The sequence below is a fragment of the Bubalus kerabau genome, chromosome 6 (assembly GCF_029407905.1).
Source record: "Bubalus kerabau isolate K-KA32 ecotype Philippines breed swamp buffalo chromosome 6, PCC_UOA_SB_1v2, whole genome shotgun sequence".
NCBI lineage: Eukaryota > Metazoa > Chordata > Mammalia > Artiodactyla > Bovidae > Bubalus > Bubalus kerabau.
In genome coordinates, this window is record NC_073629.1 from 79,170,278 (window position 1) to 79,183,500 (window position 13,223).

The 13,223-nt window shown below is 39.8% G+C and overlaps 1 protein-coding gene across 1 annotated transcript in view; it reads right to left on the minus strand.

Moving 5' to 3' along the window:
• SGIP1 (SH3GL interacting endocytic adaptor 1) overlaps positions 1-13,223 on the minus strand; it is a 236,717-nt gene that overhangs the window by 199,475 nt on the left and 24,019 nt on the right. The window lies entirely within an intron of this gene.

Genomic DNA, 13,223 nt, shown 5'->3' on the forward strand with positions numbered 1-13,223 from the left:
GAACCTGGACTGGCAACTCATTTCATACATGATATTTACATGTTTCAATGCCATTCTCCCAAATCTTCCCACCCTCTCCCTCTCCCACAGAGTCCATAAGACTGTTCTATACATCAGTGTCTCTTTTGCTGTCTCGTACACAGGGTTATTGTTACCCTCTTTCTAAATTCCATATATATGCGTTAGTATACTGTATTGGTGTTTTTCTTTCTGGGGAATTTCTCTAATAATTAGTGATGTTGAGAAGAGAACCTGCCGTATGGTACGAGGAGCTCAGTTTGGTGTTCTGTGATGACCTAGAGGGGTGAGATGTGGGCGGGAGGTCCAAGAGGGAGGGGATAAATGTACATATAGCTGATTCACTTCATTGTAGAGCAGAAACAAACATAACATTGTAAAACAATTATAATCCAATTAAAAATAGTGAAATGAAATATCAAAAAAAAAATATTGTAGAATATCAAACCCCACTGCTCTCCCACTACCTGACCTGCTCCATCACATCACACATTTGAACAAAATTGGTTGGTGTTTCCAGCACATGGTAAATTTGAAGCATTATCCTAGAATCTTTGAATCCTGGAATAAAAGGGGAAGAAAAGGGCCCAGCAATATGGTTCCTCGGGGGATCTCTTGGGAAACTTTTAAGACTCAGTCTTCTCCCCCTTTTCCTTGTCTTTAGTGGGAGGGAAGGGCCTGGAAATTGTATACTTTGTTACCCTTCTCCAAGTCCCTTTCTCTAATGATTTTTCTCTTTTACTCTTTGAAATCAAATTATAATGCCTGCATGGCAGGATTCTAGTGCCATTCCTCTGCAGCCAGGTAGCAAGGAATGCCTTTCTCTGGTATGATGGCTGCTAGAGAAGGCTTTCATTCAACAAAGGGCACCACACTTCACAAACTCAGCCACTACTTCTGCATTCAGCTCGGGGCAAGAAAAGCCAAATTGGAAAGACTGGTTATTCTACGGCTGCTAATCTAGCCCACTAGTAACTGTAATGACCTGGTACACTGCAATGACCTGCAATCTGGTCATTGCACATGACCTGGTACCTAATTTGTGGGGCCTGGTGCAACATGGAAATTAAGAATTCTAAGCAAGTAAGAGCAAGGCATTAAGCCAAGTGCAGAGCCCTTCTAAGCCTTATGCAACAGGATAGGTTACACAGACACCAAGCCAGGCCTACACTCAGGAAAAAATGGGCAGAAGAGAATACGAATCCAGTTGTCTGGATTTACTTTCAGAAAAGCTTTTGCAAAAAAGAGAAACTGTCATTGGAAGAGGTCTAAGATTGGCTTATGGTGAATAAGACTCCATGATAAAAGCATTCATTCCAAATATCATCTATTTATTTCTTCATTCAAATTCACCAAAAACAAGGCACGTTGCTAGTTTCTTGGATACAAATTTTAAAAAAGACATTCTCCACCTTCATGGTGCTCACACTCCAGTTGGCAAACTAACATGAAAATAGACCTATAATCTGAGGCCACAGATTGTTATAATGGAAGAATCCCAAAATGTTAAGTACTTGAAAATGATTCACCAACCCATAAAATCTAAGTGTGTTCTGTAAATTAGTAATGAAATTAGTGAAGTTACCCTTCTAAAAAAAGTTACTTTTCCTTGTGGCAAACTTCTCAAAGGAAGCCAATAAGTAGGCTGATTTAGTGGTCTACAAGTTGACTTTCTTTTTGAGGAACAAGGTACCTCATTTTGCCTATGTAGAAATTTTGTCCAGTGTGCACCTACTTATTTTTCACCTTCATGAAATATGGCCCCCACTATTCCTTTCCTCATTATATCCTCTCAAAACATTTATCCCAATCTTATTGCCAGAGATGGGCAGACCAAATAAATTGATCCATTTTCCTGATATTTTTGGAGACTGCTTGGCAAGGAGAGAATGGAAGGAGAGAATGAAATATGGCCCCCACTATTCCTTTCTTCATTATATCCTCTCAAAACATTTATCCCAATCTTATTGCCAGAGATGGGCAGACCAAATAAATTGATCCATTTTCCTGATGTTTTTGGAGACTGCTTGGCAAGGAGAGACTGCTTGGCAAGGAGAGAACTCCATTTAATGTCAGGCTTTATGTTAAAAAGAGAAAAAAAGAGGCAGTTTGTTTTCAGTTCAGTTCAGTCGCTCACCTGTGTCTGACTCTTTGCGACCCCATGAATTGCAGCACCCCAGGCCTCCCTGTCCATCACCAACTCCCGGAGTTCACCCAAACTCATGTCCATCGAGTCAGTGATGCCATCCAGCCATCTCATCCTCTGTCGTCCCCTTCTCCTCCTGCCCCCAATCCCTCCCAGCATCAGAGTCTTTTCCAATGAGTCAACTCTTCACATGAGGTGGCCAAAGTACTGGAGTTTCAGCTTTAGCATCATTCCTTCCAAAGAAGTCCCAGGGCTGATCTCCTTCAGAATGGACTGGTTGGATCTCCTTGCAGTCCAAGGGACTCTCAAGAGTCTTCTCCAACACCACAGTTCAAAAGCATCAATTCTTCAGCACTCAGCTTTCTTCACAGTCCAACTTTCACATCCATACATGACCACTGGAAAAACCATAGCCTTGACTAGACGGACCTTTGTTGGCAAAGTAATGTCTCTGCTTTTGAATATGCTATCTAGGTTGGTCATAACTTTCCTTCCAAGGAGTAAGCGTCTTTTAATTTCATGGCTGCAGTCACCATCTGCAGTGATTTTGGAGCCCCCTAAAATAAAGTCTGACACTGTTTCCACTGTTTCCCCATCTATTTCCCATGAAGTGATGGGACCAGATGCCATGATCTTCGTTTTCTGAATGTTGAGCTTTAAGCCAACTTTTTCACCCTCCTCTTTCACTTTCATCAAGAGGCTTTTTAGTTCTTCTTCACTTTCTGCCATAAGGGTGGTGCCATCTGCATATCTGAGGTTATTGATATTTCTCCCTGCAATCTTGATTCCAGCTTGTGCTTCCTCCAGCCCAGTGTTTCTCATGATGTACTCTGCATATAAGTTAAATAAGTAGGGTGACAATATACAGCCTTGACATACTCCTTTTCCTATTTGGAACCACTCTGTTGTTCCATGTCCAGTTCTAATTTTTGTTTCCTGACCTGCCTATAGGTTTCTCAAGAGGCAGGTCAGGTGGTCTGGTATTCCCATCTCTTTCAGAATTTTCCACAGTTTATTGTGATCCACACAGTCAAAGGTTTGGCATAGTCAATAAAGCAGAAACAGATGTTTTTCTGGAACTCTCTTGCTTTTTCGATGATCCAGTGGATGTTGGCAATTTGATCTCTGGTTCCTCTGCCTTTTCTAAAACCAGCTTGAAGATCTGGAAGTTCACAGTTCATGTATTGCTGAAGCCTGGCTTGGAGAATTTTGAGTATTACTTTACTAGCGTGTGAGATGAGTGCAATTGTGTGGTAGTTTGAGCATTCTTTGGTATTGCCGTTCTTTGAGATTGGAATGAAAACTGACCTTTTCCAGTCCTGTGGCCACTGCTGAGTTTTCCAAATTTGCTGGCATATTGAGTGCAGCACTTTCACAACATCATTTTTCAGGATTTGAAAGAGCTCAACTGGAATTCCGTCACCTCCACTAGCTTTGTTCGTAGTGATGCTTTCTAAGGCCCACTTGACTTCACATTCCAGGATGTCTGGCTCTAGGTGAGTGATCACACCATCGTGATTCATCTTGGTCGTGAAGATCTTTTTTGTACAGTTCTTCTGTGTATTCTTGCCACCTCTTCTTAGTATCTTCTGCTTCTGTTAGGTCCATACCATTTCTGTCCTTTATCGAGCCCATCTTTGCATGAAATATTCCCTTGGTATCTCTAATTTTCTTGAAGAGATCTCTAGTCTTTCCCATTCTATTGTTTTCCTCTATTTCTTTGCATTGATCGCTGAGGAAGGCTTTCTTATCTCTCCTTGCTATTCTTTGGAACTCTGCATTCAGATGCTTATATCTTTCCTTTTCTCCTTTGCTTTTGTTTTAGACCTTCCAAATCTCAATGCTGAGCAATTTTCTCATCTTCAAGCACCAAAGCCAGTTAACCTTTTGTGGAGGATTCTGATGCAGGCTGCATCTGGCCAGGGCAGTTGATGAATGAGCAATGTTGGCCATGAGTGTGAAGTGGGAAAGCTCTAAAAGCCTTATGCAACAACCATTTGTACAAAAGCTTGAAGTTATTTCACTGATTCAGTTTATCTTTATTCAGTTTATCTTAACACTGATAGAGTTTATCCTTAACATTTGGATGAGAATCCCCAAATTATAATTACTACTCCAGGGACTAACAGAGTATGTTGAGATGTGGATGTTGGATTCACAGCTAGGTATACAGTAAGTCCCCTACATGCGAACCTTCAAGTTGTGAACTTTCCAAGATCTGAAAATGCCCCAGTATGCCAGCTGTTGTACTGTACTACTGTACTTTTCAAGGTACTATACTGTAAGATTAAAATGTTTTATTTATTTTTTGCATTTGTTTTTTATGTATTATTTGTGTGAAAAGTATTATAAGTCTGTTACAGTACAGTCCTATGTAGCCAGTTGTGTTAGTTGGGTACCTAGGCTAACTTTGCTAGACTTATGAACAAATTGGACTTATGAATGCACTCTTGGAATGAAACTTGTTCATATGTAGGGAACTTACTGTATACTATAATTGACCCTCACCTAAACTTCTGAATTCCTATCTGGGTGTTTCATAGTCACACCATAGGACCTGCAAATCACTCCTTACTGTGAGTCTAAAATGCATGGTATGAATACTGGAAACCTGAATGCTAAACTTGTAAATATCAAAATACTACTACCATTGTTTGTCAAGCATGGACTCCAAAAACGTGATTTAGCCAGGTTGACATTCTTTAAATAACTGAAATTCACATAATTAAGCTTCTCCGAGGGAAAAACTTTAAAGTAGAGCATTAAATATTAAGCTTGAAAATCCAATAGGGGGAAAGTTTGAGACATCTTGTTTCAGATCATTTTATCCATGATGGATGCATTCACCCTTTAGAAAACACTTTCTGATCTGCATACTCATTTGAATAGGGTCCAGTTGGCATCAGAAGTAGGGCATCTTGGATAAACCATCCTGTGACTTGTGGGTTGGGGGAGGGAAAGCTCTGGAGCCTTGATTTTAAAGGGTACCAGTGACACATATCCAATACCATGCTTTACAAGGAAGCTGGGCACACAGCCTGCCTTCCTCCATCTCCATTGCAAGCCTGGAAACAAGCCTGTCTGTGCTTTTGTGAATGTGAACCTACATCAGGTTGAGCCAACTCAACCAGTGGGAAATACAAATGCCCTCTTCATTTTTATTCAGAGGATCAGAAGCTTGCATTGCAGAGCTTCCTAGAACAGCATGCCAGAGAAACTCTAGGAAGTAGAGCTTCCTTAAAGAAGGCACATCCTGCCATTAGCCATGGCATATTTTCAGAGGGCCAGAGAAAATCCTTAAAAGGAAAAAGAGGAACTTGAGCTAGGGCAAGGTTGCTATCATTTAATGCCCAAACAAAAGGATACATCTATTTATAAATAGCTAGGAGAGCATCTCACTGGGGATGATGAATAAACAAGAGCTGAACTAAAGGGCCTTCCGTATCTAATAAGATCATATGGTGCTTCACTGATCGTAGAATCTGCCTTAGGAGATTGTATGTTTTTATTCTTGGAGTTAGTCTGACGATATATTCAATATTTTCCCATGTTTTGCAATGGTGTGAGGATTAGCAGAGTGAAATGCTGACAGCTGCACACTCTGTCACCCCTGGGTTTGAATCCAGCTTGAACCATGTTCTAGCTTTCTTACCTTAGGGAAATTAACTTAACCTCTCTGAGGACTTCAATGTTCACCATCAATAAGTTGAGAGTAATAAAGCACTGACTTAGCGACTGAACACCCACAATACAGCACCTGATTCGCAATGTTAACGTAATGATTCAGTGAGCAAAGCATTGACAGCCCTAAGAATAGGGCCTGACACACAGGAAGAGATTCTGTCTTTTCCCACCTGGAAGAAAGGTGACTAGGGACAAATTTTGCCAATCTAAAACCCTTCTTTGATTTCATTTTTCCTTAAGTATTTGGAAACAAAGCAACTCTCTGACACTAAGATCACAAAGCTGTAAATTAGTACCATTGGGGTTTAAAGAATCCTGACAAGAATGTAAGATATAGTAGTCAAGGATCCTTTGTGGAAGGGAGTCATATATTGATACTAATTCAATTAACACTTACCAAGTTCTCCTTATGTGCCTGGCCTTATGCTTGTGCTCAGGATACATTCTTCCTGATGAACAAGAGGTACAGGGCTTGCTTTTTATACTTGGGCTGGACTTTGAAGGACTTGGAAGAATTCAAAGAAGGAAGTTACAAAAAATAGTCTTGACAAAGGTTTTGAGATAAGATAAAGATGGTGGACATGGAAGAACAGAAAGCTTATTTGGAGTGGTTTCTGCTTATAGAAGCCCAGAGAACTTGATACCGTAGTGGTAAGAAAAGGAACAATTAAGGTTTCAAACAAGGGCAAGAAGCAAGCAAGTATGTATATGACACACAAGAAGAACGGGGAGGAAAACTGGATAGAGCCTGGGAATATGGACAGCTTACAATCTATTTCAGGATTCCAGGGGTGAAATAAGGTCCAATTTACAGTAGTGGGTGACAGAAATAGGAAGGAAGACTACAGAGAGGCATTTTAAGGAAAGAATTGATGGTACTTAGTAATTGAACCTTTGAGATAAGGGACAGAGAAGAATTAATGGCAATTCCATGTCTCACTCCTAACCAGTTGAGATGAATAAAGGATTAACATGGCTCAAAGTACAGAATCTCTTAAGATTACTTAGTTTCAAGATAGTTTTATAGATTGATTTTTATCAATGAAGAGTTTCTGAATCAAAGCAGCACATGAAAAATTAGTAGCAGAGATGGAATGAAATTTCCAATCCAGTGCGTCTTTCTACTATACACCAAAAGAAAGGTCACATAAAGCAGACTCCAATTCAAACTCTCTGTACAAGCTTTGGGGCCTCATTCTGCCTGAGCCTTGGAGCAATTACCTAACTCACAAGATTGTGAAAAACAAAGCAAATGATGTTTAACTAAATAGAGCTCAACAGCTGTTGGGCTTTCACTCTACTATACTTTACTTCAACCTTGATTAGACTCCGCAGAGCATCTTTTCTTCTGAAATTGTATGAACTTATGGACCAAGGCAACACATATTCAGGAACTACCAGAAGAGAATTCCTGAAGCCCTCTTGTATTCCTTAAAGGATTTACTCGATGGTAATGGAACAAAGGGTGTTTGGTTGGTACAGGAAACACAGTAAAGGACTCTGTCATCTGATTAAGAAACCAAATCACAGACAGGTGCAGCATAAACCAAGCAGAAATGAGCAAACAAAGCCAGTCCATATGCATCCAGATGGATGCTCAAGAGGGGGACCACCAGCAACAGTATGTCAAAACCCAGATGCCGACCTAGACTGCCAGAATGTCAGAGCTGGAGGCAACTCCCAGTCATTTATGGATGAGGAAACTGAGGACAGGGAGGGTAGTGTGTCAAGGAGGGTGTGCAGCAAAGTGAAGGGAGAAAGACAGTGAGGTGGTTAAGAGTACAGACACTGGAATCGCATCATGTAGATCTGAGCCAAATTACTTAACTTCTCTTGGCCTCATTTGATGATCTTATTTTTAAAATGGAAAAAATAATACCATCTGTAAGAGAAGGCTTCACACAAAATGCTTAATGAAAAGTGCCAGGCAGAGCTGGTTCTGAGCATCTTTTGAATTTTGACACTTACCCCTCCTGACCTGCACACGAAGTTATCATATGTGCTCTAACGCATGACTGCTGTGGGCAAGTGAACAGAAAGCCATTGTTCCCTCAGTTTTCTTCCCAACCTCCTAAGACCACAAGACCCAGACCATGGAGCTATTGCCAACACCTCCCATCCCTGCACTGGAAATATGGAAGGCATATGGTAAGACAGGAATAGCAAGAGTTAAGAGAAAAACAAAACTTGGCTGCTGTATTAGTCCCTGTGGCAGTCAGCCAAGGCTCTTTGTGGCCAAGGAGAACTTGAAGGAATGGGAAGCACCTTAAAGGGGTAACTTGTTTCCTCTCTGGGGCGAAGGGTTTTCCTTACGATGGCTAAAGTCATTTATCTCTCAACCAAAGGATGAGATTTTCCGATATAAATTACTCACCATTGTAAAAATGTATAAAAAATTTTTATTAGGCAAGTGATTGCTATGTGCTAGGCACTAAACTAAGCACTTTCTATATATATTAGCTCACTTATCCCTCATAATAACTCTATGAGATAGGTATCAGTATTGCAATGTTGATTTTGAAGTCTGAGAAAACAGAAAACAGAGGCATAGAGAATTAATTAGCTGCAATTTCAGAACTTGTAAGTAAAGGGGAAAGGATTTGAAGCCCAGCAGCCAACCCTGAAAGGCTGCTATCTTATCAAACTTGACTGCAGGAGGGGAGCAGGAAGGGCAGAGACCACAGAACAGGAACATGGGAAGCAGCAACAAGATGCCAACCAGGTAAGAGAGCACAGGAAGGAAGAAGGAGGGAAGAGGGAGCAGTGGAATAGTGTGAAATAGCACCCAGAGCAGCAAAGATGGGCCAAGTGGAGCAGCCAGGCAGAGCACAGCTCTGGAAATTATGTTGCTAAACTTGATGGAGTCAATGAAGACTCATTAAAACATGTACCCAGCAAAACAGGCACATTCAAGATCTCAGGTAGGGTGATGAGTGGTGATAAAGAGGGTCCAGGTGAAGTCTTTGACTGCTTTTGACAATGGACGAAAGCTTCACCGACCCAACTTCCTCCGATAAGCCCACAATGGCACTCATTAAACACAGAGATGATAGGATCTGGGCTCAGCGGTCCCAGTCTGCTCTGCCATTTCCTAGTAATGCGTGTGACTTTTGACCTCATTTCCCTTGTTTATCAAGTGTGATTAAGAATAACCCTCACTGAGTGGAAATTGGTACAGCCACTATGTAAAAGAGTATGGAGGTTCCTTTAAAAACTAAAAAATAAAGCTGCCATATGATTCAGCAATCTCACTCCTGGGTGTATATCTGAAAAAGATGAAAACTCTAATTCTAAAAGATACATATACCCCAATGTTCATAGCAGCACTATCTAAAATGGCCAAGACATGAAACAACCCACGTACCCATCAACAGAGCATTGGCTTAAGGAGATGTGGGGTGTGTGTGTGTGTGTGTGTGTGTGTGTATAATATACATAATATGCACATTATATAATATGCATATATTATTAATATATATATTTATAATATATAGTGATATATAAATATATAATGCATTTTGCAGCAACATGGATGGACCAAAAGGTTATACTAAGTGAAGTTAGACAGAGAAAGACAAACTATTATATAATATCACTTATATGTGGAATCTAAAAAAAAAAACAATACAAATGACTACTTGTAGATGACATGATACTATTACTGTTTGCAGATGACATGATATTATACATAGAAAACCCAAAAGAAACTATCAGAAAATTACCAGAGGTAATCAGTGAATTCAGCAAAGTCTCAGCACACAAGGTTAATACACAGAAATCACTTGAATTCCTATATACTAACAATGAAAAAACAGAAAGAGAAATTAAGGAATGAGTCCCATTCAGCATTGCATAAAAATAAAATATCTAGGGAAAAAACCTACCTAAGGAGACAAAAAAACTATATATGGAAAATTATAAGACACTGATGAAAGAAATCAAAGATGACATAAGCAGATGGAGAAATATTCCATGTTCCTGGGGAGGAAGAATCAATATTGGTATCAATTTTGGTAATACAGAATGCAATCTACAGGTTCAATGCAATCCCTATCAAATTACCAATGGCATTTTTCACAGAACTAGAACAAAAAATTTCACAATTCATAGAGAAACATAAAAGACCTCAAATAGTCAAAGCAGTCTTGAAAAAGAGAAATGGAGCTGGAGGAATCAACCTCAGTCATCAAGACAGTATGGTGCTGGCACAAAAACAGAAATATAGACCAACAGAACAAATTAGAGAGCCCAGAAATAAACCCACACACTTATGGGTATGTTGTTTTTGACAAAGGAGGCCAAAATATACAATGGGGCAAAGACAGCCTCTTCAATAAGTTGTGCTGGTAAAACTGAATAGCTACATGCAAAAGAATGAAATTAGAACACTTTCTAGTGCCATATACAAAGATAAGCAAAAAATGGATTAAAGACCTAAATGTAAGACCAAAAACTATAAAACTGTTAGAGGAAAACGTAGGCAAAACACTCGACATAAATCAAAGCAAGATCTTCTGTGACCCACCTCCTAGAGTAATGGAAATAAAAGCAAAAAATAAAAAAACTTTTAATTACACTTAAAAGCTTTTGCAAAGCAAAGGAAACTACAAACAAGGTGAAAAGACAACCCTCAGAATTGGAGAAAATAATAGCATAGGAAACAACTGACAAGGAATTAATTTCCAAAATATACAAGCAGCTCATATAACTCAATACCCGAAAAACAAACAACTCAATCAAAAAGTGGGAAAAAGACCAAACAGACATTTCTCCAAAGAAGACATATAGATGGCTAACAAACACATGAAAAGATGCTCAACATTGCTCATTATTAGAGAAATGCAAATCAAAACTATGAGATACTACCTCATAGAAGTCAAAACGGCCATCATCAAAAAGTCTACAAACAATAAATGCTGGAGAGGGTGTGATGAAAAGGGAACCCTCTTTCATTGCTGGTGGGAATGTTAATTGATACAGCCACTATGGAAGACAGTACAGAGATTCCTTAAAACACTAGGAATAAAACCACCATGCTGCTGCTAAGTTGCTTCATTCGTGTCTGACTCTGTGCGACCCCATAGACGGCAGCCCACCAGGCTCCACCGTCCCTGGGATTCTCCAGGCAAGAACACTGGAGTGGGTTGCCATTTCTTTCTCCAATGCGTGAAAGTGAAAAGTGAAAGGGAAGTTGCTCAGTCGTGTCCGACTCTTAGCGACCCCATGGACTGCAGCCTACCAGGCTCCTCTGTAGATGGGATTTTCCAGGCAATTGTGACCCAGCAATTCCACTCCTAGGCATATACCCTGGGGAAACTAAAATTGGAAAGGACACATGTACCCCAATGTTCATTGCAGCACTGTTTCCAACAGCTAGAACATGCAAGCAACCTAGATGTCAACTGACAGATGAATGGATAAAGAAGCTGTGGTACATATATATGGTGGAATCTTACTCAGCCATTAAAAAGGAACACATTTGAGTCAGTTCTAATGAGATGGATGGACCTAGAGCCTATTATATAGAGTGAAGTAAGTCAGAAATATAAATATAAATACTGATGCACATATATGGAATTTAGAAAGATGGTACTGACAAATTTATTTGCAGGACAGCAATGGAGAAACAGAGAGAACAGACCTATGGACACGGAGGAGCGGGTAGGGGAGGAGGGAGAGAGTAAGATGTATCGCGAGAGGTAACATGGAAACTTACAATACCATATGTAAAATAGACAGCCAATGGGAATTTGCTGTATCACTCAGGGAATTGCTGTATCAAACGGGTTCTGTAATAATCTAGAAGGGTGAGATAGGGAGGGAGATAGGAGGGAAGTTCAGGAAGAAGTACCTATGGATGATTCTTGTTGATATTTCATGGGAAACAACAAAATTCTGTAAAGCAATTACCTTTAATTTAAAAATAAATAAAGTTGCAAAAAATAATACAAATTAATTTATTTACAAAACAGAAACAGAATCACAACAAAAACAAGCTTATGGTTACCAAAGGAGAAGTGGGGGAAGAGGGGTAAATTAGGACTGGGATTAACAGATACATACTACCATGTATAAAATAGATAAGCAACAGGTATTTACTGTATAGCACAGGGACCTATATTCAATAACCTATAACTGAATAATCTGGAAAATACATATACATATATAACTGAATCACTTTGCTATACACCTGAAAGGAAAGGAGTACTTCAAGGCTGTATATTGTCACCCTACTTATTTAACTTATATGCAGAGTATGTCATGCAAAATGCCGGGCTGGATGAAGTACAAGCTGGAATCAAGATTGCCTGGAGAAATATCAATAACCTCAGATATGCAGATGACATCACCCTTATGGCAGAAAGTGAAGAAGAACTAAAGAGCCTCTTGATGAAAGTGAAAGAGGAGAGTGAAAAAGTTGGATTAAAACTCAACATTCATAAAACTACGATCATAGCATCTGGTCCCATCACTTCATGGCAAATAGTTGGGGAAACAATGGAAACAGTGAGAGACTTTATTTTTATGGGCTCCAAAATCACTGCAGATGGTGACTGCAGCCATGAAATTAAAAGACGCTTGCTCCTTGGAAGAAAAGCTATGACAAACCTAGACATCATATTAAAAAGCAGAGACACTACTTTGCCGACAAAGGTCTGTCTAGTCAAAGCAATAGTTTTTCCAGTAGTTATGCATGGATGTGAGAGTTGGATCATAAAGAAAGCTGAGTGCCAAAGAATTGATGCTTTTGAACTGTGGTGTTGGAGAAGACGCTTGAGAGTCCCTTGGACTGCAAGGAGATCAAACCAGTCAACCCTAAAGGAAATCAGTCTTAATATTCATTGGAAGGAATGATGTTGAAGCTCCAATACTTTGGCCATCTGATGCAAAGAACTGACTCATTGGAAAAGACCCTGATGCTAGGAAAGATTGAAGGCAGGAGGAGAAGGGGACAACAGAGGATAAGATGGTTGGATGGCATCACTGACTCAATGGACATGAGTTTGAGCATAAGCTCCGGGAGTTGGTGATGGACAGAGAAGGCTAGCACGCTGCAGTCCATGGGGTCACAAAGAGTCAGACATGACTAACCAACTGAACTGAACTGAACTGAAACTAACATGATATTATAAACCAATTATACATCAATTAAAAAGAAAAGAATAACCCTCATAGAGTTATAGTGAGAAACAAGTGATCTACCATTTATTCAGCCACTCACTCAGAGCCCTGCACACTGATGAATTATACATAGCAATAATAATGAATATCATCACTACCAGTCTCCAGTGATTGTGGCCAATTTTACCCCCAGAGAACCTATACCTTTCAGACATTGCATGCTTCAGGGGCATTTGCCTTATACAGTGAGTTC